A 27,645-nucleotide genomic window follows, 5' to 3' on the forward strand; every position below is an offset into this window, starting at 1 on the left:
ATCCAAATTTAAAATGCACCTACAGTTTGACTCATCTATTTTCCTCTATCTGTATATAAAAGTGGCTTATACAAAGGTGCAAGTGTAAAAAAATGGTCAATGCAGCATTCTTTATTATAGCTAAAAACTGGAAACTTTTTTCATCTACAGGGATCTGGGTAAATAAACTTTGGTACAATGGGTTGTAATGTAGCTGTTAACACAAAATGAAGTAGATTTGTACGTGTTAACTCGGGAAGATCTCCCAGGATATATTAGTAAGTCAGGAAAGTAAGATGCCAAAAAATAGAAATGGACTGATTCAATTTGTGCAAAGGAAAATATACACAACCAAAACTGGACAATATATGGGTGTCTTCTCCCACTATTAAATACAAAGTATCAGTCACACATACCACATGATGAATTAAAATAATTAGTACATTTAGATTATTCAGAGAGGTGACTACTGTTGTACTGGCAAATGGTTAACTGACTCCTCAAGAAAACATGTTGGAAAAAGATGTTCACTATGTGCTCTCCCAAGTCAGGCTGAGCCAGCACCAGCAAATCACTGGAGGTAACCCCAAGATAAAGGGCTTGAATTGCCAGAGCATGTATGATCTCCACTCTCAGCTCTCGTAGCTCATTTTTATCTCTCCTGTTATCCAATAGTAAGGCCAGAAAGACCATTCAGCAGGGCAAAGTTTTCTGTGATGTTTAATTTCCCTATGAAGTTGGGTGAGCAGAGCTGCTAAACTCAGCTTTTGTACTGAACAAAGATCAGGCAATTTACATGATTTTCCTTTGCCCCTTTTGGGCTGTTGGATGTGTTTGCATGTAGAGTAAAGAAAATATTAGGTATAACAAGAATGAGCTATCAAATTGATATTCCCTGACCTTTTGAAATGGAAAACACACCTTAAATTAACAACATGTATGGAATAAATGCAATGAGTTATGCCCTTTGACTTCAAACTATTTGCTTTCCAGATATGTGTGTATGACCATCAACTTTCCGACAGAAACCCTAATACTAGGTCTTTGAAAATCCCCACAGTAAATGCTTGGCTAAATAGCAAGAAAGGAGAAATGATCTTTCCTCTTAAGTGAGTGCTGATCCAGGCTGCAGTTTCTTCATTTGCTCAATGCAATGTCATCTACCTACCATCACATCTGGGCAAAGGTCATGCATCAACAATGTTTATCTATGTCTATGTTTATTCACAGCTGGAAGTAGACAGGAAGGGTAGTTATGAAGAAGAAACTTGAGAAAAATTGCAAAAGGAGAAAGAAGGAGGATTTCTGTCATAAATATATAAATCTTACCCCCTTTGATGAGTTCCTAACAGGCCCCACATAGGTGATCCTGTCATTGAAACTAGGACATTTTTATAGGGGAGTAGGTAAATAATTGATAATTAAGGCTGAACAAAAAATGTAAACCGAAGCTGTCCTGGACTAGATAGGATATATGGTCACGTATCAATAAATGATATTACAATTAAGTACATAAAGTACATAAGAGTTGTAATTTGGTTCTTTCACTTAACAATACAAAATCAGTGTCCCAAAGAAAATGATAATAGAATTCGGAAAGATGATTTGGAAAGAAAAAAAATCTAATTACATGTGTAGTTAATACAAAGAAAATAAAATTCATAGCATATGAAGTTAAAATATTTTTACCAAGTTGCAGAGCTACTCTAGGATGTTTTTAGAGAAAGATAAGTAAGTAGATAGATAGATAGATAGATAGATAGATAGATAGATAGATAGATAGATAGATAGTGGAATCTTATTTTGCAGAAATAAATGCATTTCTAAAAAGATATTAACACAATGTTTATTGAATTTAATTATCCCTTGATTTTAATCACGAAACTAGATATGTGAGCCTTGAAAACATCTAGCCCCACACATGTAATCAAATTACTTCTATAAATGCCACATTGTTAAAAATAATATACTGAAAAGGAAACCGAATTAATATTAAAAGTCAATATTGTGCAAAGTTTTCTAAGTTTTTTTTCTAATATTTTAAACATTATTTTAAAGGCATAAATGAAATGAAAGACATTTTAATCAAGCAAACCACAATGTTCCAAATTGTAAGTTCTACATTCTTTCCGTCCTAACATCCTAAAACAGAATAACCTTTCTTCTTTTTGGTTTATGAGACTGCATTTCATTATAATTTGTGGAAAGCTGTGACACAAAGAAATAAAAGAGTTTGATGTAGAATACACATTGGGAAAGATTCAAAAATAAGAGACAGCCTCTCAAAATACAGCAATAAATTTATTTTGCTCCATCCCCATTTGTTGGAACTTATACAGCTGTAAATAAAGTAATAGACAATTATGTTTGCCCTACATGCTGATTTAAGCAGAAGATTTTTAGGTCCCTCTCTTCAATGAGGAAAACAGAAATTCTCTGATGTGATAATTCAGTTAATTCATGTCAGAACAATGCCCAGAATTATCAATTTTGTAATGGCATATTTCTGTACATAGAGTTTCTGCATTACAACATGTACCTGTAAAACTTAAAAGGACTGTCAGTTTTCTCGTTAGACAAAACTCTGTTCAGATCCTAGCCTGAGTAAAATGTCAGGTTCTGATCTCTAAAACCAAAGAGGAATGTGTAGCGCATAATCAAACTAAGTTTTACTTTGCTGAAGGCAGTAATAATTCGTCTCAAGTGACTTCTGACTTTGTCCAGGTCATGCAATCCCAACCAACCATGGCCAATTCTAGGGCTTTGGTGCAAACTGTGTTAGAAACATTATAGGATGACTTAAAAATATACTTGACTATTCAACATTCTTTCATTTCAAGTGAAATTTTAATGTGAATAAATTAAGGACTAGAGTTTATAAATGCCTCAATGCTATTAACTGTAATATTTGTGAAAGATTATTCTATAATTATGTTTAAATTGATGGAACAAGTATATCTATAGACTCAAACCAGAATGGGGAAAAAAATCATGACTTGAATGTAAATCTTAATTGACTCTATTAAAATAGTATCTGAAGAATTGAACAGGCAGATGAAACAGAAACTTTGTTTAATAAATAAATGCAGTGCTGCGCTGAATAAAAAATGATTGTAAAGAAAATTTTTAGCCATCGTATTACTCACCTATTCATTCCAAAGTGTAATTGTCAGCTTTATTTTCCTATGCCAGAGTTAGTGGCTGCGTCTTTGGGATATTTACAATTTGTGCAATTTATTGAGACAGATCCAATTCCTTTTTTATTTGTTTTCCCAAAGCACCTATTTTTTTACCTTTGCTGACCAGTGCAAAATCATCCTCACTAATGTTTATAAAATACCACATTATTGTTAGATATCGAATCCAAATGCAAGCACTGCAGGTTCTAACAGATAGGAGCTTGATGGAATCTGTCTTTAGATTGTGGCTGTCCAGACTGCCTAAGCATAGATTCTGTAAAATCAGTGACATGAAAGAATGGAATAAAAGAAAGACAAGTGTGTGTGTGTGTGTGTGTGTGTGTGTGTGTGTGTGTGTGTGCGCGCGCGCGCGCACGCGTTCAGGGACAGATATGTGTTTGGGGGAAAGAGGCAGATGGATAAAAAATAACAGAGTGGGAAATAAAGGGAAATTCTAGTAAAGAAAACATTCTAAAACTCCAATGCAAAAATATTACGGCATCTCATTTTCCCAATGGTTATTAACTCATGTTAAGCCAGACATAAGAATAATTAAAATTTACATTAAGAAATAGGTTAAATTCATAATTTGAATATTTAAAGATATTTATAGTTTTTGTAGTCCAAATTAAGAATTTGTAGTTCAAATTCTTAGTGTTTATAAAGAATACTACATATAATAGAAAATATCAACTACAAAAAAAGGAATTTAATTTTGTGTCTCCTAACTAAAATATGTAGAGGCGCCATTTCCCAGTAGTTAAGGGGCAATGGAATATTTTATTGGTATCCCATCATTCACTACTGAATTTCTACCTTCCTCTCCCACACTGAAAATAAGCTTAAGGACAGTGGATGTTTGCTGGGCAGGGACAGGGATTCCCTCTATTCTCAGCCCAGCAATATAGAAAAATGAGAACCCGATCTGCTCATTCTTGACACGTGACCCATCTCCTATTTTAAAGAAGGAAATATACCAAAGAAAGAAGGGAACCAACACTGATTATATTTGTACCATATGGTAGGGATTATTCTAGGATCTTTACCTACATGAGCTCCTTTAATCCTCTCAATACCTTTCTGATGTAGTAATTACTCCCATTTCACTAATGAGAAAATTGAAGCTCTGAGAAGGTAAGCAAATTATCCAAGGTTATAGAGGAAATAACTGTAGACTAGAGAACACCCCATTAAGGATACCTTGGCAAGTATCTAGATCCTTTCATATGTAAAGCTTAGAAGTAGATTATAATAAACACCTCATAATAGGACTTATGAGGAAATTCAGAATATTTGAACATTATTAATTAATGCATTGCTGCTTCATGTGAGCTTTATTTGTGTTACTATGAAATCAATATATAAAAGTATTATTGGGGAAAAACTTGGGTTTATGAGCATTTTATCTGCAAAATCAGCTAAATGAATTATCTATGTAAAGGAGCAATTGAAATCCAGTTTGGGTTAAACAGTGATGGCCTAAAAGACCACCAGATGTACCTGTTGATAAAGCGTAGCTAAATTTTCTAGACCTACTGCAGAAAGGACTAACTTTATGAAATTTCAGTTGCATCTTCATTTGGGGAATTAAGGGAGAGGGATGGTTACAGGTTTTTTAAGATCTACATTGGATAGTTTTAAGGCAAGTATGGATAGGTGGAGAACTGGTTGGGAATGGGTGGAACCTATGACATGATAGATTTGGATTTGTGGGCACAGCAAAGAGAGGTTCTCACCTAAATTGAGCCTTGATGAGCAAATTATTATACTATTTTCATTGGGTCACAGACTTATCTTCCAGTAGCAAGTATTTTCTAGAACACATAATTGAGTTAAATTTTCTTTTTTGCAGGGTTGTTTACCATTGGGGCAGGAAATTATGATGGTTCCAGTTTTCACTTGTGTCATGCAAAATATAAAATGTTACAGTTTGACACCAAAGCGCATGCTCCTCTTGCTCTCTCATGCTTCTTCTGAAGAAGAGAGTAAAGCTCTCCAAGGGATGAGCCCTCAACACTCTGGCTTTACCTCAGTCTTGATAGCCAGTTTCTCTGAGCTTTCATTCTTCCACTCATAGAAGAGACAAAAACATCCTTTCTTTTAAAAACAAGCTTAATTCTCTGAGGACTAGAATGTATGTCTTCATAATTTTTTCAGGACTAGGCCTATTCCCAGTGACTTTTCTTTCTCCTTTTGCCTTACCCTCAGAATTTTAACATAAATAAACTTGTGGTCTGTTTTGTTTTGTTTTTTTCTTTTTAAGAAGATCTAACAAACAAATCTTTTATAAACCAAAGACATCAAAACATATGAGTTTGAATGCACTAGTTCTCTAGCAGAGAAAAATGTAGGCAGTTCATGTCAATATTCCATATATTTTCCCAAAAGCCTGGAACAGTAAGGAAAGTGAGTTCTCAAAGTCTTTATAGAGCAGTATCCCTACTATTTATGGAAAAACACAAACAAAAACAACTATCCATTTGGATGGTGGAGGCAGGTGCCTTTTGCACGAAAAGAGACTTCTAAGAAATAAGGGATCATAAATTTGGTTTATGTTGCTTAGTATGAACCCTGGATGAATTACAAAGTTATAGGCAAATATAAATACTACTGAATTAGGCCCAGAGTTGGCCCTGAAAGAGACAGAAAGTCCTGCAGAGCAAACTGTTTAGATAACTAGAATTAAGGCCAAATTCAAGGGCGAATTGCTCCCAGGGCTATAGCACCAAGAGGGGTGATGACTCTATATTGCTTAAACACATGGGAAGGAGTGTGTCTGTGTGTGTGAGTGTGTGAGTGTGTGTGTGTGTGTGTATATATGAATGTGTGTGTTAGAGAGAGAGAATGCCAGGATGAGGAGAAGTTTCCACAGATCAAAAAAGCTTGTTCTTTTCCACCATCACAGTTTCTGGGGGTTGCCCAGAAGCTTCAAAATAATAACCAGTTTCGGTGCCCCTTTCTGAGGGAAGCTGCTACAGGCAGTTTCCTCAGCTATTCTGGTGTCAGATGACTATACCAGGAAACTATGACTGAAGTGAAAGCAGTCCAATAGGGATATTCCATTTTGAATGATTATTAATCAACCTAGTTAGCAATCTGTGCTTGAAAAGTTGACAGAAGAACCAAATTATACTAGCATGACAGAACCAGGAGGGCAGAATGGCTCAGGCTGCTGCAGTATCCTCAAACTTCCCTGTAATTAGCTTTCAAACCTCCAAGATCCAAGTTAATTCATTTCCTTCGTGAGCCACGCCTGTGTAAGTAGCTTAATGTAAAAACAAACGAAACAAAAGGAAAACACAATACTCAGGGAAGACTACAGAGCCATCAATTGGCATAAAACTGGGCCCCTGCGTCTCCTGAACGACTTGACAGGCCCTCCTTCAACCAACTTGTCCAGCACGATCAAAGGCCAGGTTACAAGTAGATTGCTAAGGTGGCAAAACATCCAAAGACATTTTCCCTACTATAGATCCAGGCTGAAGCAGAAAAGTTTTGTAAATATGCATGACTAGGAGCAACCAGCGTGTTTTCCCACACCAGAAAAACACAGAAGAGCCTGAAGGAAAGGGGTGCATTCAGGGCAAGGTGAGGAGAAGCAAGAGCAATAGATTCTGAGCATCGGTGTAAGTCTGAACAAAACCCCAACTCTCTGTAAGCTGTTCTCTTTTTCCTATGGTTTCCCAGAGGGGAAAAGCAGATAAATCTCAGCTAGATTTGTAAATTCAAGAGCACAGTTTTAAATTCCCACAATGGAGTCTGGAAGGACAGTATGTTTGGGCAAAAAGTATCTAAGAGGGTACCTGAGAGGTAGATCAGCAATGAGTCTACATGAAGTCCAAAGGAGCTCGGGGTAGTCTCCCAAACAGATGCAGATCTTAGCCTGATGCCAAGAGACAGCCACATTTTCACACGTCCGTGAGAAGGCAAATAGATTTGAGCAGGTAGAAAGATTTTGTGAAGAGATAGGAGAGGCTTGGTCAGGGTAAGAAGATGCCACCCTATGGAAGATTCAGCCTGAATTACCCCACAGGACATGTTTACACATCAGCCGGTGCATGCATGGAGGACGGCAAGCACTCCGGGGACAGATAAGAGGACAAATCCCACTGGATGCCAATGACAAACAAACTGACCACGGACTGAATGCCTGACCCAGAAGCCAAGCGGTATCTATGGGATCTTTGAAGTTACAATGAGGAAAATGTGTGAAGATGTAAATCATGAGTTTACCTGGGTTTAATCCTAAAATGTCTAAGAAAACTAAACTGTTGGGTTCATCTCGGAATGAGTAAATTTTCTGCCACCAGTAGAGATGGGAGCTCAAGATAAAACTTAATGATAGAACATCCAATTTCATCTTCTGTATGGCCGAGTGTTTCGTTTGTAAAGACCACGCTCACTGAAAGGGAAATTTGAGACAAAAGAAACCAGTACCCTTGTCTCCTCCTGGTGAATCCTAACAATCACACTATGCAGCAAATACGACTTGGTACATTTCAGACAGGAGAAAACTGAGGTTAAGAGAGGTTAAGTAACTCACATGCATAGCTAGTCAACAGAACCAAAGTTAAAAATGAGATATCTATGAATCCACAGCCTATTTTCTCTAATATATTGGGAGTTATTAATATCCTGTTTTAAAATTTCCTCATAATCCTTGGTAGCACTAATCTAGTATTATTTTCTTATTGATTTCCAAAATTCTAGAGCAGATTATTAAGTGTTTGTTTTATTTTAGCAAAAAGCACCTCTTTAGATAAGATATCTGAAATTCCTAAATCTATATATGTGTGAACACACACATACACCCAGGCACGTGCACTCACGCACATACCCATAATATGAAATGGAGCTACTCTGGATGACTGGAGCGTCTGGGGACATCGGGGTCTACTGCAACACTCCATCAATTTCAGCGGTGATCACTAAAGTACTTTCTCAGGACTATCTTAGAAATTCTAATATGCTGTCCTTCAGAGAGAGTTGGGCATATTTATACACCAACCGTCTCTCTACCTGGTGCCTTCATTCTCATCTACTCCTATCACTTCACTGAAATTGATCTCTGAAAGGTTTAAAATCATCTCCTTTTGGTCATATTCAATGGATTTTTATATATTTTATTTATTCAAAACTTTTACTGCAATTAATTCTTATGTTCCTTGAAGTTTTCTTCTCTTTTTTGGTTTCAGGACATGTCAATTCATTAGTCCGTCATAGGCTCTGGCCAGTTATTCTACCTTTTTGTCAGGCTCCATGTGTACTCTTGATTTCTAACTGGAAATGCCCCTTGCAACTCAAACCCTCGCTCTGATCCTCTGTCCTTCACACATTTTCTCAAAGAGCTTCTTTTTTCTCAGAGCTTCATTTATGACCTTTTGGTGTTAATCCAAATTATAAACCGCTATCCTTTCCCCCTATAGACTTGAAATGCCAAAAACCTACCGATAATATTCACTACTCTCCCACCAAACTTCAAAAAGCCCCAATCTGCCTTGCTTTCACAGATGTTCTATTTCAACATCAGCAACATTTTTCTGTCTCCCAGAAGTAAAAACCTAAATGCACATGTTACTCTTCTCTTTCCTCCCAATCAATATCCAATCTGTCACATTATTTTAGCAAATCTTCCTTCAGAATATTTCTCAGATTCACCCCTTTCTCTTCACTCTGGCACTGGCATTACTCTTGCATAGCCTCACATCTGGTTTGCTGCAACCGTTTCCTGCCTTATTATTTTTCTGCTTCTATTATCTTCACACTCTCCTCCATCTTGCATGTAAATACCTAATTAATCTTCATGCACCTCCATCCTTTCTACCAGTGCTCTATACTCTGGTCCTTTCCTATTTATTCAGTCATGTTGCCTTCCTCTTCCCATCACTCACTTCCTCTGCTATCTCAGGATCTCCCAACTAGCTGGTGTGCATGCCATCCTCTTGCTGGGTTCCGTTGCTTCCTACAATCTGTTCCTCTGTTTGTTTAAATAATGCATAAAGCTTTTCTCAATGTCTTTACTGCCCCCTCTCCAATTCTTCCATAGGACTTTTATTATGCTTTTCATTAAATCAGAGTTCAACTCAAAAAGATTCCCTTACCCTTATAGGTTTGTGTGAGGGGGAGAGAGAGAGAGAGAGAGAGAGAGAGAGAGAGAGAGAGAGAGAGAGAGAGAGAATGTGTGTGTGTGTGTGTGTGTGTGTTTCCCTTTGAGGGCAGGAATCACATCATACATATTTTATATCCCCTACAGCACCTAGCACAGTGTTGAGCACATGATTGATAGAGTCATCTGACCGCGCTCTCACTCCACCTTGTCGTCTGTCCTTTTCCCCAGTAGGAATTGCTGAATGATTACCATCCTTCTCACATCATATTTTACAGAGAAAACAAAAGCTATTGAGGGAGAATACTCTCTAGGGTCTTCAGCACCCTTCAAAATCTCCCTCTACCTTTTATCAATGTTCCTCCTTTCTGTCTATTCTAAGAAAAGTATATTCTTAACCAAGTTTAATCTGTCTACATACATTTGATCCTGTTCTTTCCTGGTTGCCTGAATTTTGCTTTGCCAATTATTTCATTTTGTCTTTTATGTTTTCAGTTCCATTCTCTCCTCTTATATCTTCCCTTCAATCTGCACCTAGCACACACTCAGGCAGGTCTTCAAATCCCCAAAGTGTCCTTCCACCCATTCCAGCCCATTGCTTTTCTACCTTCCCCCACAAGCTTTGTCTAAGTGCAGCAAACCACACATACCACTTTCATACCTCCCTGTCACTGCCTAATCTGCCTTCTATGCCCCTCTGCTACTCAAAGTGCCTCTAACACAAAACCAGGGAGGACTTGCCCTAACCAGTGCCCTCTCCTTAGCTCCCACACAATTGGAATTCTCAACAGCTGTCAAGTCTTCTTGGTTCACTCCCTCTTTAAAAAGCTTCTTCCTTCACTTAGAATACCACGCTTTTCTGCTTCTGTTCTGCTTTTGTCTTCTTTTTGTCCCCTTTTCTCCCTTTTCTTCATCAATTCCTGTTCTCCTTTCTTTCCCAAAGGCAGGGTATTTCCCAAAAGAGATACAAGGCACTTTGCTGTGGAGCTGATGCATTTGAGTGAGAGAGATACTGATTCTCTTCGCCTTTAGGGAGGTGCAGAGGAGCAGATCTTAGGAAGCTGGTGACCCACAGTCATAAACAGTGTCATCAGCTCGGCACAGTGTACCCTGCAAAAGTTAACATTTCGTGACATATTATTAGGTATGTGGAAAGCGCTGCCCTAAGATTCCGTTCTCAACACTTTTCTCATCTCCAATCAGAGTAAAGTTTCCTAACTAAAATAGTTTTTCACTTATTTTTCTAGAACAAATTAATTAAAAACTCTTCGTTGCCTACAAAGACCGCCAAAATCTTTAGTGTGAAATTCAAAGCTATTCATAATCAAACCCAATTCCACTTTTTAAGTTGGATTTTCTATTATTTTCTTCCATGCACCTTACCATGTAGCAGACTGTCAACCGTAATGTGTAATTTTACATTTGAGAGCTTTTATTTATGGTCTTACTCATTTCTCTATTGAACTCTCAAGACCCACCTCTGTTGTGCAAACTTCCCTTAATCCCGTTGTTAGAATGGGTAACTTTCTTTTATATATTCCCATGGTACTTTTACAAGACTTGGGCATATTTATACACCACACTGGTCTCTTTACCTGATGCCTTCATTCTTGTCTACTCCTATTACTGAAACAGAAACTGATTCAGTAATCTGAAAGATTTAAAATCATCTCCATTTGGTCAAATTCAAATTTTATATATTCACAGTCTTTACTGCAATGAAATCTTCGAATCCTGTAAGCCATCATTATAAATGTCTGATTTCTACTTTCAACTACTTGGCAACATTAAGTGAACAACAAGTTCCATGTGTATACAAATAAGTTTGTCATAATTTCAAATTTTACCTTCATTTTAGAACAATTAAACTTATATAGGCAAGAGGCTTTTGTGCAAGCTATTTAGGTATTTGCAAAAAAATCCATATATATACGCCAAATATAATCCTATCTTTTATCTCTATAAAGTGTGAGTTTCTCCTACCTTTCTCAGTTTCTCTGCCTCCGTTTCCCATACCTGAGAACCAAATAAAATAATTTATGTAAAAGCACTTTTATATAAGTATAAGGCAATATACAGATGTCTGATATTACTATTGCATGCAGTCTGGCTGTTACTGTTTCAAAAAGATTTGTTTCATTGTAGCTAAGTCCATAGGTGCTAAATAAAATATAGCACTGAGGCAATCATTGGATATTTCAAGCCAAATCAATAGTTATACCCTAAATCGATAGAAAATTGAAGCAAATGTGTTTTGTTTTAAATTATTCAGTTGTTTCAATTCTAAACTTTGTATAGGTAAAAATTATGTCAGATAACCATGCTTTTAATACAATCATAACTTCACTTCAAAAATACAATCATAACTTCACTTCAAAAATAAAATATTTTGGAAAATTACATTCTAAACTTTCTAAAATGTATTTCTTTGCCATTAAAAAATGTTTGTTCTTTTCTTTTAATATCATTACCCTCAATAATGGTTTACATGTTTAAGTTTTTGCATATGTAAATATAATTCAATTAGAACCAAACACATTTAACAAATATTTAGTAAATGACAATGTGCAAAGTCATTTTGCTATGTGTCATGTATTAAAACAAATTATCACAAGATCTCTATCACTTCAGAACATTCAAAAGAAACAGAGGAATATAAATAAACTATAATTGAAGGGATGATAAAATAAGGCCTATAGTCGCATTATAATCAAAGAGAGTGTGATCAGTGCTGATTAGATGGGGCCAAGTATATTGCAAGGAAGATGTTGTAGAGGAGATGGCCTTTGAATTTGTTCACATATTTTATTTTGGGTCTGTAAAAATGTTCAAGGTCAGAAGGAGAACAACTTTTGCTTTTCCCATTATAACCATATTTTTCAACTTAGATGGAAACAGTTGCAGGGCAATTCACCCCCTCCTGGCTTTATATCTATGTGTGTGCATCTTTGAGAAGTGGGATTAGAGAGAAACCTGCAGGCATATTAATAAATAAATTTCACATGCTGTTAGATATTAAGTAAACATACAGATAAATATTCCTCTAGGGGTTATGATCTTATAACCTGGAGATTTCTAATTTGGCACCAGTGACATATAGTTACTTCCCATGGGGATTTTCAGTATATTAATTCTCATATTTTTAACTTAAAAATCCATGCTATTTAGGTTTACTTGATATACTTCATAGATGATTTAATGTATCACTTCTATAGAAACAAAGTAAATTATAAGAAGTTTGCACTTTTCATGTCTGTTCTTATTTTCTATCATTTGAAACATACCACAATATCCAGTATAAATACTCAGCAACAAACCATTGAAAACACTAAAGATCATCTATGTAGCTAAAAGGGCTTAGGCTTTTGAAATATACACATTGGGCAATAGACAATCAATCAAAGTTCCAATATTAATTAATTACACATTTGAAATTTTCAGTAAGGATACAGAAAAGTCTGCCAAATTCATTATTAAAAAGTTTCAATCGAGCGCTAGAATGCCATTTTAATATCATGAAAGATATATATGGTTTTGTTGCTGTCCACTAACAGACAACTACTTATATTCTTGGAATCTCCAAACTGGTAAATGTCTTTTGCATGCTCATCAATTGACTGGTGGCTGGCAGCCCCCTAGGTAACTTCTGGGTCTGATCGAGCTGGTTACCAAGACCAAGGCAGGATTAGAGGGGTGGGACTTTCAGCCCCACACTCCCACATCCAAGGAGAGAAGAGGAGCTAACGACTAAGTTGATCACCAATGGCCAATGGTTTAATCAATCATACCTAAGTAATAAAGCTTCCATAAAAATCCAAAAGGACAGGCTCAGGGAGCTTCCCAGTAGCTCACCAAGTGGAGGTTCCTGGAGGGTGGCACACCAAGAAAGGGCATGGAAACTCCACACCACTTCCCCCATACCTCATCCCATGCAACTCTTCATCTCTACCCTTTATAATAAACTGGTAAATGCATTTCCAGGAGTTTTCTGAGCTACTTTAGCAAAATAATCAAACCCAAGGAGGAGACTGTGGGATCTCCAGTTTATCACTGGTCAGTCAGAAACACAGGTAAACATATATACATATGTAACAAACCTGCACATTGTGCACATGTACCCTAGAACTTAGACTATAATTTAAAAAAAAAAAAAAAAAAGAAGCACAGGTAAAACAACCCGGACTTGCGATTGGCATCAGAAGTGGAGGCAGTCCTGTGAGACTGCAACCTCAACTTGTGCACGATCTATCTTCATACGCTGTCTTAAATGTGGGTAGTTTTGGAATGAAACCAGGTTGGAGGAGACCCAACTGGCGTCCGCTGCAGAATTGATTGCTTGCTTGATGAGTGGGAAGTAACCCTTACACATTTGGTCACAGAAATCTTCTGTGTTGATTGTTGTATAACAGCAGAAGAAAGCTAGTTGTTTTTGGTTGTTCTTTTGTTTTGTTTTGTTTTGTGTTTTTTTTTTTTTCTCAGAGTTATGAAAGTGGCTGGTTAGAAAAGTGATTTCAGCATACAATGACCTTAAACATGAACTTAATTTTCTTGGGTATATTTACTATGTTATAAACTATTCTTAGATTTAAAGAGCAGCAAACTGTACCTAAGGTAGTATGAATTCCATAGAAGATAATAAATGCTTTTCAGAGATATTACTTCATCAAATTATTTTAAATTTAACTAAGTTCATGCATTGGTAAGAATGTTTTCTTCTTTAAAAAAACAAAGAAAGAGAACCAGACTATATAAATTATTAAAAATGACCTAATCTAGTTATTTATTAACCACAGGCATCATTGTACAGATTCTCTAGGGTGAATACTAATAAAATATATTGTGTGATGGGGCCAGATGAAGAGACGGGTAAAGAGCAAAGTCAACTGTTATCTCCTGCCTTTCCACTATTCTTTCGGCACATGCATAGACAAGAAAGATAAGCAAGTGAAAGTGTCCAGTAGCCAGGCAAAATAGGACAGAAGGGCCAGGAAAAGGGCAAATGTAAAACAAACAAACAGAAACGCAGCAGACAGTGGCCAAATACCAGTAGTTACAAGATACCGAGGAATGACTTTCTGAGGCAAATTCCTGCAGAAAATGTTACTTGTATTTAGAAAGAAAAAGTATTAAACTTGTAATCCAAGAGCTGAGTTCTACTTCCAGTTTTGCCATTTAGTTGGACAAATTACTTCTTATGTCTCGTTATTTCATCAGGAAGGAAGGGGTAATAACACGTGCTCTTATAAAATGTCATAATACAAATATGAGCACTTAACAGACTATTATGTATTATACGAATGTAAACTATTATTTTTCTTAGAATTAATATATTTGCTACTATAAATTCCCCAAATATGGTTAAACGTGACAGTTTTTCAAACTGGAAGCTTGATACTTCTAACTTATCATTAATATGTGGAAGATTATTTGTTCAGTGGTATAGGGAGCTCCAAAGTATCAAATTATATGTTGTAAACCATGGAAACTCATTGAAAAATATTGAGCAAGGGCTTAAACAGATGTACATACTAGAAAGTTTGGGGGATGAATTGAAAATAAGCAACATTAAAAGAAAATAGGTCAATCAAAATAATGAGAGATAACAGGGGCCAGAAACAGGACAGCATCAGGTATAGAGAAAACCAATAGAAAACGCACTTAGAAATATTAGCTCTTAATGACCATTTGTATATACAAACTGAGCATGGGACAGGGAAGTATTTAGAATGGCTCTCATTCAGTTGTGAATGACTAAGAGTTGTATCATGCATAGAAGTTGAATTTATCACACCTGGAAGATGCATTATTTTCTTCATCTGTTTAGAGAATTATAAGATTTGTCTCTTTTAGTCTGTTATTGTAGTAAATTATACTGATTGACTTAGCAGTGAACCAACCTCTCTTTGGTCTCTATGGGTCTTTATATCTGGTTGATTCTCCTAATCTGTATACCTTACAAAGAAAAAAAAAAGAAATCTGTGATTTTAAGTATAGTACTTTCTTGAGTTCTTTGAGATGTTCTAGCAAGCGATCAAAATTGAGAGGCCTGGGGGAAACCCCTGAATTTATAGCCAGCTGGTCAGAAGTGTGAGTTTGGGAATGTGGGAGACTCAAAGTGTTTCTGGTGTCAGCAGTAAGAGCAGTCTTGTTGGGAACCCTGCCTTTTAAACCTGTGGGGTCTTGCTGATTCTAAGCAATTAATGCAAAACTGAACTGCAGCACGTTCTTGGGTTTTTACCAGAGATGATGTAATATTTTTTCTTCAGATTTTTCTAGATTTCATTTGCGAATATTTGACTTAGGAGTTTTACACTTATATCTATGAGTCAAAGGGGTATGAATTTTAGTTTTTTTTGAAATACATACTCTTTTCAGGAGTTTTGTCACGGTTATACTAACCTCACAAAATGAGTTGGGGAGTATTTTCTTTATTTCTAGTTTCAGAAAGTTTGATAAGATAGAATTATTTCTTCCTTGAATATTTGGCAGAACCTATTAATGAAGCCATCTGGGACTGGAGTTTCTTTGTGGGAAGGCTTTTGATTAATGATTTAGTTTCTTAATGTCTATGTGCATACTATTTATTTATTCTCTTCCTTCTGGAGTCACTTTTGGATGATCAGATGTTTCTAGAAATTTATCTATGTTGTCTAAATGTGTAAATTTATTACTAAAAGTTTCTTCATATTATCCTATTAATGTCTCTTTAATATCTTTAGAATCTGGAGATATGTTTCCATTTAGTTCTAGACATAGTTTGCTTGGGACTTCTTTCTTTTGTCGTAACTAGTCTAATCTGAGGAATAATCAACTTAAGCTGCCTTTTTAAAATCAATTTTTGGTTTTTATGATTCTCTTTATTATATATTTTTCTGATGCATAATAATAATTTCTGACTCCATTTTTGATTTTGCCTGTTCTGTTTCTAATGCATCAGGATTGGTAGTTCATTAATTTCCAACACTTTCTGTCTCTGTCTAAAATTTTATACATATATTAAAAACTTTATATATATGTATATAAAATTTGTTTCTGTGTGGCTTTAGCTGCCTTCCATGTTTTTTCTTATGTGCTAACATTTTCATTATCATCATTCAGCTCTTTTTATACTTTCTTCTTTTATACTAATATTACTTAGTCTTGATATTCAATTAAATAGACTTTGTCTGGCTATCTTTATTTAATTCTAGCTTAATTGTCATTTTTTTATTCTTAACTATTAGATAACATTCAATTTATGACCCAGAAAAAGAGCAATTTTGACAACTGTTTCACGTGTGCTTAAAACAATTGTGTATTATCCAGTTGCTGGAGAAAGCATTTATATATATATACACATACATACATATATACACACACACACACAGACATATATACACACACATACATACATATAGATGTATGTGTATCTGTGTATGCTTGGGGGTGTATACACATATACACACACATATTTGTGTGTATATTACATATATGTATTTTATTTATATAGATAGATGGATACAGTGATAGAGATGTGTAGTTAATATGGTTGTTTTTTCAAATCTATATCTTTAATGATTTTGTGACTATCTTCCTTACTATTTATTGGGAAAAGTATTTAAAAATATCCCATTATGTTTATCCTTATATTTCTGTTATATTTAGTTCACATATTTTCACAATTACTATTGATAATTTTTTTTGGTCAATCAAAATTTTTACATTAAAGTCTTTATTTCTGATATAACACAACCACTTAAATTTTATTTAATTAATATTTGCATGGCATATGTCCTTTATTCTTTTTCTTTCTTTCTGTGTTTTAGATGTGGCTGTTGTTAATATCATACAATCTTTTTAAATCAAGTTATGTAATCTTTATTTTTAGACACTGGTTTCTTTAAATGTAGTGTAACTACTTGTTCTGTTTTGTCAATTTATATGCTGTACCTAATCTGTTTCCTCCTGTTGCCATCCTTTTCTTCTTTCAGATTAATTGATGTTATCATTCCATGTTTTTTTCTGTAGCATGTTGACAATACTATTCTCCTGTCTTCTGGCTTCCATTATCTATTGAGAAGTTAGTCTCCAGTCTTTTGAAGGTATCATCTCTGTACCTCTAGCCGTTTTAAATTTCAATTTTTTAACTTTAATGTTTTCTATTCCACTACACCGTGTCTAGTATGAAACTCTTTATTCTGCTGCAGAGCAGATTTGTTGACTTCATGAATCTGGATGGATACATTAGCATCTTTCATTAATTCCAGAAATTTTAAGCTTTTATCCCTACCAGTGTTGCTTCTACCCCATTATCTCTCTTAGCTCCTTCTGGAGCTTTGTTAGAGGCATATTATGGTTTCTCATTCTATCTACAAAGTCTTCTATTTTTTTCAAGACGAATTCCATTTTGTTTGTTTCCCTGAATTGCCTCTGTACTCTGTATACTATTTCCCATCTTCCAGGTCACTAATTATCTCTTTAGCTCGCTTCATGTGGTACAAATATGTGTATTAAATGTAAATTTTTAATTATTTTGTATTTTCATCTCTAGAAATTATATTTGAATATTTTTCAACTCTGTTATGTAATTTTTATTTCTTTTCATGTACTCTGGTGATATTTTAAAGTTTATCTTTTTTTTCTTTGAAACTTTTTTTTTTTTTTTTGAGATGGAGTCTTGCTCTGTCACTCAGGTTGAAGTGCAGTGGTGTGATCTCAGCTCACTGCAACCTCTGCCTACCAGGTTCAAGCCATTCTCCTGCCTCAGCCTCCCAAGTAGCTGGGACTACAGGTGCATGCCACCAAACCCGGCTAAGTTTTGTATTTTTTTAGTAGAGATGGGGTTTCATCACCTTGACCACGCTGGTCTAGAACTCCAGACATCAGGTGATCCACCCACCTCGGCCTCCCAGAGTGCTGGGATTACAGTTGTGAGCCACTGTGCCCTGCCATTTAAACCTTGTAAATATAATTTTTGAAATGTTTATTTATATTGATATTTCCAGTATCTGGAATATCTTTTCAAGTTTGTTTCTCTAGTTTCTCATTCAGATGCCTTATATTTTTGATATTTTTTTTCTTTTTTGAGACAGATTCTCGTTCGTCGCCCAGGTTGAAACAACCTCCGTCCCCGGTTCAAGCGATTCTCCTGCCTCAACCTCCATAGTAGCTGAGATTACAGGTGCCCGCCACCACGCCTGACTAATTTTTGTATTTTTAGTAGAAATGGGGTTTCACCATGTTGGCCAGGCTGGTCTCGAACTCCTGACCTCAGATGATCCGCCCGCCTTGGCCTCCCGAAGTGCTGGGATTACAGGAGTGAGCCACCGCGCCAGGCCATATTCTTGATACCTAATTAGTTTTTACTTTGCCTTGTTACTGCCCTCAAGAAGTTTTTCGAGGATTCAAAAGTAGAATACAGAGGCTTAACGCTCAAGGATTTGCATTTGCGTTTGCTGGGCACTAGGGGGCACCACCAATCTGGGAGCCCCACCAACAAAGGAAAGGCGTGAACTCTCGCTGTTGGGAACAAGGCTGAAAACCCTTGTGAGGGCCAGCCCATAATCACGACTTCTTCAGGACATCAGTTTTTTTTTGTTTGTTTGTTTGGTTGGTTTTTGTTTTTTTCTCACAGGCTATTTAGTGCCAAGGTACCCTTATGCTTTCTTGCAGTCATCTTCAAAAGGGGTTATAGTGTTTTGTTTCATTTATATTTGGTTTTGTTTTGGTTTGCCAAGCCCTCCTCTGAAATCCCTCCTTAACATGAGAAATTCTTATATTAGACTGTCTGCTTTGTAAAGGTACTGCACCTTGCTTCTGGTCACTACCACACCTGAGAAGTAGCCAAAACCAAAGCCCAAGCTGACCCAAATCAGCCTATAATCCAGGCATTTATATTCTGGATAAGGAATATATATGCCTGGATTATAGGAATATATATATATATAATATATTATATATATATATAAAAGATAAGGAATATATACACCTGGATTATAGGAATATATATATATAAAAAAATAGGAATATACACAAATATATATATACACAAACACACGCAGACACACACACACACACATATATATACATATATATTCCTCCATTTAAAATCCCATGTATTTAACTGCTATGACTAAGACTATGTAAATTTCTTTTCTCTGCACTATAAGGCACTTTAGCAGCTTGAAATCGCTTGCTTCTTTTTTCGAGAAAATCTATTTTATTATCTCAGCAGCTGCCATCTTCACATAGATTATTACTAAAACATTTCAGTTTACAAGGTAACTTTTCAAAGTTTTGGATGCACAGATATGCTCACTAGTATTTGGTGATCAAACCCAAATACAACAGCTACAAGGCATTTACACACACTAGTAGAATGAAGAATTTTAACTCTATAGCAAATATGCATTTTTAAAAACAACAAAAAACATATTCTAAAATTTAGTACCTTAGCATTTTAAAGAATGGAGTCAAAATTTACATGTAAATTATGATTCATTAAAAAGTAATCAATTTTTGAGTGAGTATGATACTAGCTGGAGGAAGATGACTAAGCCAGAAGAATTATTAGATGATATTAACACTAGTAAATATAAAGAAAAACCCCTTTGATCAGTCTAACCTCCTAATTTCCTTGATAAGTTTGAAATCTTCACTTTTCTAGACCTATGGAGTCTACTTGGACTCTATGAGGCATGTTTAATGATTCCACATTATAATGTTTGAACACATTTAATTATTCCTACTCCTCTACTTTACTTTTACTGATATGAGGATTTAGTGAAATTATACACTATCTCTATTTTCTCTACTTAAAAATTGAGTAGGATATAGTAATACAAGGAGATGTTCTAGAGGGATTCATTATTTAATGTTTTTAAAGTCCTACACAAATGCCAAACTCATTACACTGTGCATGCTGGCAAGTGGCTAGGGTTTAGGAGATAATGCAAGAGCACACATAAATCAAAATTTCAACATGAACGACCGTCTTTTTGGACCAGGGAATGATTAATCACATCACTGGCATTGTGTATGCAGGTTCTTGTTCAATAAGTAAGAGTTGACACCCTGAGGTTGTACCTTCAGCCCCCTCCCTTTGCTTTCACACAGCGGTGGCAGGGGGTTGGGGGAAAACTAACAATTCTGTGTAGTAGCTGAGTGCCTTTCAAATTACAATCTGGAAAGCACCCAGACTGTCTAACTTTCAACCTCCAGGAAAAAAAGGTGAAATTGCTGTGTCATAGTAAATTGGTCCCAGACTTCAGCTGGATTACTTCCGAAGATGATACTCAGAGTATTTTCTGTAGACATCAGTTCCATGTCTTGATAAATGTTATACATGGAAAATTTCCTTGGACATTTCTTACCGTCTTCTGATTTGTGCTACTACCAGTATGACTCTCTTTCAGTGTTATTTAATAGATCTTAACTTAAGAAATAGAGGAAAGTATCCATATTTGAAAATGTCAACTTCCTTTTTAGTAACTGGATTTTAGATTAAGGTATTTAATTACCTAAATAAGGACTTCATTTGGGCCTTAATGATTTATACCAATTCTGCCTTTTCCTAAATTCTGGCTGCTTTATAAGAAGTGTGACTATATATGTATAATTGATTTTGTATGTATCAATAACACAACTCACACCTGAGAAGGCTTCATCTGTCCAAGAAAATGGGACACGATACAAATTTTATATTTAATAAAACCAATTGTGAACATTGATAAGCCACTTCTTCCTCATGTTCATAGAAGATTGGCCTAATTAACCTCTAATCATATGTCCAACATAAGATTAACTTTAAAAAGATGATGGAAATGTTTTTCTGCTTCCCTGCTTACCCAGGGCATACATGCAGCAATAAGAGGCTCTCAATGTTCACCTTCAGCAATCAATTTAAAAGAGGGCCTGACCTGATAGAAGTGAGCTTAGCAGTCCACAGTATAATGGATATTGTGATGTGCCACCCACCAAAACTCCTTTATCCAAGAAAATTATCCACCCAGATTTTGGAAGTGTTGGCTTCTGATTGCCCACAGATACATCCCTGTGTGAGTAAGGATTCTTCAGAGAAACAGAACTGATAGGATGGAAGGATGGATGTGAAGATAGATGCTAGAGAGATAGAGATAGATAGATAGTTAGATAGATAGATAGATAGATAGATAGATAGATAGATAGATAGAATAGGAATTGGCTCAAATGATTCATTATGGAGGCTGAGAAGGCCCATGATTTGCCATCTGCAAGCTGAAGAGTGAGGAAAGCCTATGGTGCAATTCAGTCCTAGTCCAAAAGCCTGAGAACTGGGTGTGGGGTACCCATGTGTAAGTCCTGGGCCCAGTCTAAATGTCAGAAAGCCAGGAGCCCTGATGTCCAAGTGCCGAAGATGAATGTCCTAGCTCAAACAAGAAAAGCGAATTCCCCTTTCCTCTGCCTTTTTGTTCTTTATTTTTATTATTTTTTTTTTCAAGAGACAGGGTCTTCCTCTGTCAGCCAGACTGGAGGGCAGTGGCATGATCATAGCTTATAACAGCCTTCTGAGCTCAAGCAATCCTCCTGCCTCAGCCTCCTAAGTAGCTGGACTACAGGTGCACACCACTGTACCTGGCTAATTTTTTGTTTGTTTGTTCAGAGACAGAGTCTCGCTATGTTGCCCAGGTTGGTCTTGAATTCCTGGTCTTAAGTGATCCTCTCACTTCGGCCTCCCAAGGTGCTGGGATTATAGGCATGAGCCACCACACCTGGCTCTGCCTTTTTGTTCTACTTGGACCACCATGGTTGGATAATGCCACTTACGTTGGTTAGAGTAGATCTTCTTTATTCAGTCTATCAATTTGGATGCTAATCTCTTCCAGAAACACCCTCATAGACACAGTCAGAAATAATGTATTCAAGCTACCTGGGAATCTCTTAGCCCAGACAAGTTGACATGTCCTATAAATCAGCACCCCCCGCATTCAGACTTGCTCTCTAACTAGAGGGAGTTAGAAAGGCTCAAAGCTTGAGGCTTGCCAAAGATTATGGGCCCCCTACCTGGGAGCAGCCCTCATCCAGTGACTGGATGGACATTTCTTGCATTAACTCTTAATTACCCAGTATTATGTGTACTTGGTACAGTTTGATATTCAGTAATGGAATAATACAAATACTTTTTAAATGGTTTATTAAGAACTTATTGTCAGGCTCTGTGCAAAATAACTTGCATATATCATCAGTTTTAAGTTTCATCAATCTGAGTGAGCCTGGCATTTTTTGCCTACTTTTCATCAGGTGAGAAAAGTTAGTCTTATAGTTAATTAATTTTCCCAAGTTTACATCATTCTATTATTGAGTACAAGAATATCTTCCTTTATAATACCCAAATAGGTATTTTTCAAGTTAAATAAGAGTTATGATAGTCACACCTAAACTGATCATTTCCTGATGTCCCTGGATTCAGGAATAAAGTTGACTCAGGCAGAAAACCTTGGAACCCTCCTTGATTTTTCTGTTTCTCTTACATTTCATCCCACCCTGTCTGGAAATTCTGAAATAAATCAATCCAGAATCAAACGATTCTCACTACCTACACCATTACCATCCTGCTCCCAGCCGCCATTCTATTTTGCAACATTGTTGCAATCACCTCCTTTATGGGTCAAGATTGTGCAGAGAAATAGAACTAATAGGCTATGTGTATATGGGCATGTGCATATATACACATTATAAATATGTATATACACATATGTGTGCTCTCACTACCTACACTATTACCATCCTGCTCCCAGTCACCAGTCTATTTTGCAACATTGTTGCAATAGCCTCCTTTATCAGTCAAGATTGTCTAGAGAAACAGAATAGGCCTTGAGTATATGAGCATGTGAATATATACACATTATAAACATGTATATACACATATGTGTGCATACATAATCATATATTTATAAACATATATTTACATACATATTAGGTGAGGCCCACCCACATTATGGAGGATAATCCCCATTAATTAAAGTCAACTGATTGAGCGCTAACCACATCTACAATATGTCTTCTCAGCAACATCTAGATTAGTGATTGCATAAATAACTTGGCACTATAGCTTAGACAAGTTTACATATAAAACCAACCATTGCATCTCCTTGCTTCACCTTATGTCCTATTACCCACAATCTAATTTCAACATAGGACCACAGTGATTCTTTAAGATATAAGCCATATAGTGTTACTCTTCTGCTTCAAACTTTCCAATAGCCCTTCATACCACTCTCAGTAAAACCCAAGGTCATTACAAAGGCACCCCAGGCCTTGAATGATCTGGTTCTCTACACCCTGTTTTCATCTCCTGCCATTCTTACCCTGGTTACACTGTCCTCTCTCCTGTTTTTTCAACACACCAGGTACATTCTCAACACCTTTGAGGTACTTATTCTGTTTAAAATATCCTTCCCCTAAGATGTAAACATGGCTAATTTCTTTCTTCTTCAAGTTTTTGCTCTAATGTCACTCTCTCAATGTAGTGTACACTTCCCAAGTATTTAAAATTCTACCTGATGCATTCCTTCTTTGATATTGCCTGTCCCTGTGTTCTGTTCTACCTTTTGTCCCCATAGCATTTATCACTTTGTAATATAGCTGTTATGTACTAACTTTGCCAGAAGAATGCAACACCACACAGTAATCTTTGTTTATCGGTCTCTGCACTAGCCCAGATGCCTAGACTGGTATCTGGCAAATAATAGCTACTAAATAAACATTTGTTTAATGAATAAATTTAGGCTAGTAATATACTGATAACTTGTCAATTTATTATAATACATCTAAAAACAGCAATTTTGTATTCTCTCCCTTTCTGACCCTCACACTACTGTATAATTTTTTATTTTCAGGTGGAAAATACAATATCTTTTCTTTTTATTTTAGCAATATTTCTCCTTTTAAGGGAAATGATGTAAGAATATAATATACATGTCACATGTGTATTAACTAGTTAGAATGGAAATAATTAAGAATGTGTAATCAATAATTTTACTTTTAAGTTCAGGGGCACAGGTGCAGGGTTGTTATATAGGTAAGCTTGTGTCATGGGGATTTGTTGTACAGATTATTTTAGCACCCAGGTATTAAACCTAGTACCTCCTAGTTATTTTTCCTGATACTCTCCCTCCTCCCACTCTCCACCCAGTAGGCCCCAGTGTCTGTTGTTCTCCTCTATGTGTCCATGTATTCTCATCATTTTGCTCCCACTTATAAGTGAGAACATGTGGTATTCGCTTTTCTGTTTCTGCATTAGTCTGCTAAGGATAATGGCTTCCAGCTCCATCCATGTTTCTACCAAGGACATGATCTTGTTCTTTTTATGGCTGTATTCCATGGTGTATATGTACTACATTTTCTTTATCCAGTCTATCACTGAAAGGCATGTAGGTTAATTCCATGGGTATATTCCTTTGGGTATATACCCAGTAATGGGATCACTGGATTAAATGGTAGTTCTGTTCTTAGGTCTTTGAGGAATCACCACATTGTTTTCCACATGGTTGAACCAATTTAAGAATGTATAATTAATTCAATAATAGGATTAAGGAAATCAGACTTCTTAGATTATAAGTGAAAAATACCCATGGACTGCTGAGGTGACCATGCCTAGGAGTATACATTTTCAAGGCTATAATTTTAGGAACTCTTTGTTTCAAGTATGATACTTAACCTAACATCTATTATATAATATATTTATCAGATCGGTTTAAATGGTGATAATCTTTTTCGCTGACAACTCATTTTGATTGATGATAATTATAAAAGCTGGAGCTAAAGAAAAGATAAGATTTGCAAGGTTGAAGGTTACCTAATATCTTTTCATTTATGGCTTGTTTTTTCCCTTGTCTCTTCACTCACATGGGAGTTCAAACTAAAAGTAGAAGCAACAAACCCATTTGATGGATTTTTGTATCACAATTCAGTCTTAAGTTCTTCTTTGCCCTACATGAAAGACCTTTGGAAAATGCTCCTTAGCTTCAAATTTGAAAAAGAAAGCACCTCTCAGATTCCACAAAGTTTCTTGAGTCATGCCAACCAGGAGAACCTGAAATAACCTTGGTCTTGCAAAATTCCCTCATCTCTGTACCTGTCTGATAGGGGTTACATAGAAATGTGTCTGCTATGGAGAAGATAAGTAACATTTAGGAATTAACATTTCATCCTATTCACAGGTATATAATGTCTAATTTTTCTCTCTCTGTCACAATATATATTTTTTGAATTGATTATAATACACATAAGGTTGCTGATGTTAAAAAATACAGCAATAAGAATTAAGGTCTTAAAACCTCTGGCCTTTGTAGGCTTTTAGCCACATCTGGAGCCACTTTCTCACATTCACTCTTCTGGAGCTCTTATTTAGGTCCTTAAATGTGCCAGGCTTTTTCTCAACTCATGGTCTCTGCACACCATATTTCTTCTGGCTGAAACACTCTTCTTCATTTTGCTAAAATAATCTGACATTAGCATAGATTTAAATTTCCTAAGAAAGCCTTCTTAGACCCCTCTGACTGGGTGAAGTCTCCTATTTTTTTTTCTTCTCAAAAACCATTTTCCTCTTTCTTATAATTGAATATTTATGCAATACAGGTGCTTGTGGAACAAATTCCTTGGTCTCTGTTGGACATTAATTGAGACTGTTCCTATGACTGAAGGACATAAGATAATCTTGAAACCTGAAATACCCACAATATCTTGGGAGATGACGAAAAAACGTTTTTATAAAGAGGGTGGTACCCAGAAGAGTTTCATAATAAAATAAGTATGGTTTGTGCAGAAACATGTTACTGAGGGAATGCAGGATGGTGATTACTGAGCCTTTTTTTCCATAGGTCTGACTTGGAACCACATGAGTAACTGAGAGATCCTATGGTCACATGGACAGTGCACTGGGAACAGCTCTCTGTTGACCAACAAAGACATGCTTGGTTTATAGATGGTGTTTTCAAGGTTGAAACACAGCTTCCTATTTGCAAGACTGCTGCACTAAGACCAGCATGTGAAATGACTGATTGAAGAAGGTAAGAACAAATTAGTTCGATGAGTTTATTTGCATACCATTTTCCTTGCCGTGATGAAAGAATTGAATGGCGATAAAAGTCCGCTATGTCTGGGCTTTTACTGACCCATGAGTGGTAGCCAGTGGTTTGGCCATATGGTCAGGCAGATGGGCAATGGAAAACTGCATTAAGAAAGGGATGCCTATGTGGGGGATGCCCCTGTAAAAATCACTACAGGAATTTAAGGGGCACAGTAGAGTAGGAGGTACTGAAGAGAGTATTCGGGAAGCGATATATGGGGAAAAGAGTGAAAAGAATATTAAGGGCAAAGGGAATAACAAGTTCAAAATTCATAAGACAGATACATGCTTAAAATGCTCAAGGAAAGCCAGTTGGGTTGTAGCTGTTATCTTGCCAGGAAAACTAGTTGGCTCTGACATCAGGCAGTTTGCAAAAGACTGTAATATATATGTCCTTTGTAATCCACATTAACAAATCTGGTTTTTATCCTATAAACTGAAAAATCATTGGAGAGGTTTGAGCAGAAAGGTAAAATGATGTACTTTTTAGAGAATTTCTCTAGCTGATAGTTGGAAAATAGGTTGTGCAGGATAGTGGCAAGCACAGTGATGCTCACAAATATTTACTTGCCCCACATTTCTTAGCCCCTGAAAAGTTAGAGAGTTCCCATGCCCAATCTCTATGACAAGACCTGCAAGGTCAAGTTTCCCAAAGCCAGTGATTTGCTAAAATGACCAGCAGAACTGATGGAAATTGTTATACTCATGGTTACAGTTTATTGTGGTGAAAGAACACAGATTAAAATTAATCAAGGAAAGAAGTACGTAAGGCATATTCAAGACTTCCACATGTAGATTTTCCAGGTGTCCTCTCCAAATGTATCTTGAACAACACTTTCTTCTCCCAGAAATGATTTGTGACAATACGTATGGGGTATTGCCAACCAGGTAAGCTTACTTGAGCTTTGGAAGACAAAATTCAGCCTACAAAGCAGGAGCTTTGACTTGCTCATTCCAATGACTGGAAGAATTCCTTACAAATAATAACTACCTAATCAGTATTTGCTGAATGAATGAACTCAAGTCAAGCATAAAATTGCTGTTGAAGACAAAGATCTAAGACACAATCCTCACTATCAAAAAGCTCATGTCATGCTAGAAGAAATGAGTACAATGGGCATCATATTATAAAATTACGAGTGCTATGCTGAAGGTATACACTAACTGTTATGGAGAAACCAAAATTCATAGCATGGAGATTCACACAGGAGTGTTAATTTCACTGTATTAAGTGAAATGTTGAAACTGATCATGGGGAAAAGGAAGATAACATTCTGTGTAGAGGAAATAGTACA

At 36.2% G+C, this 27,645-nt stretch overlaps 1 long non-coding RNA gene across 9 annotated transcripts in view; it reads right to left on the bottom strand.

Annotated features, from left to right (window-relative positions):
- Positions 1-27,645, bottom strand: part of LOC105481494 (uncharacterized) — a 113,222-nt gene that overhangs the window by 39,788 nt on the left and 45,789 nt on the right. For 8 of the 9 annotated variants that reach the window (XR_011609314.1, XR_011609316.1, XR_986978.2 and 5 more), the window contains 2 exons: positions 11,248-11,280; positions 8,311-10,374 (listed from right to left, as the gene is read on the bottom strand). This is a non-coding gene — a long non-coding RNA (uncharacterized lncRNA). Of the gene's footprint in view, positions 1-8,310; positions 10,375-11,247; positions 11,281-27,645 lie in introns of those variants that run through there. The other variant, XR_011609315.1, reaches the window with a different exon arrangement.

This window comes from Macaca nemestrina, chromosome 10, assembly GCF_043159975.1.
Source record: "Macaca nemestrina isolate mMacNem1 chromosome 10, mMacNem.hap1, whole genome shotgun sequence".
Classification (NCBI taxonomy): domain Eukaryota; kingdom Metazoa; phylum Chordata; class Mammalia; order Primates; family Cercopithecidae; genus Macaca; species Macaca nemestrina.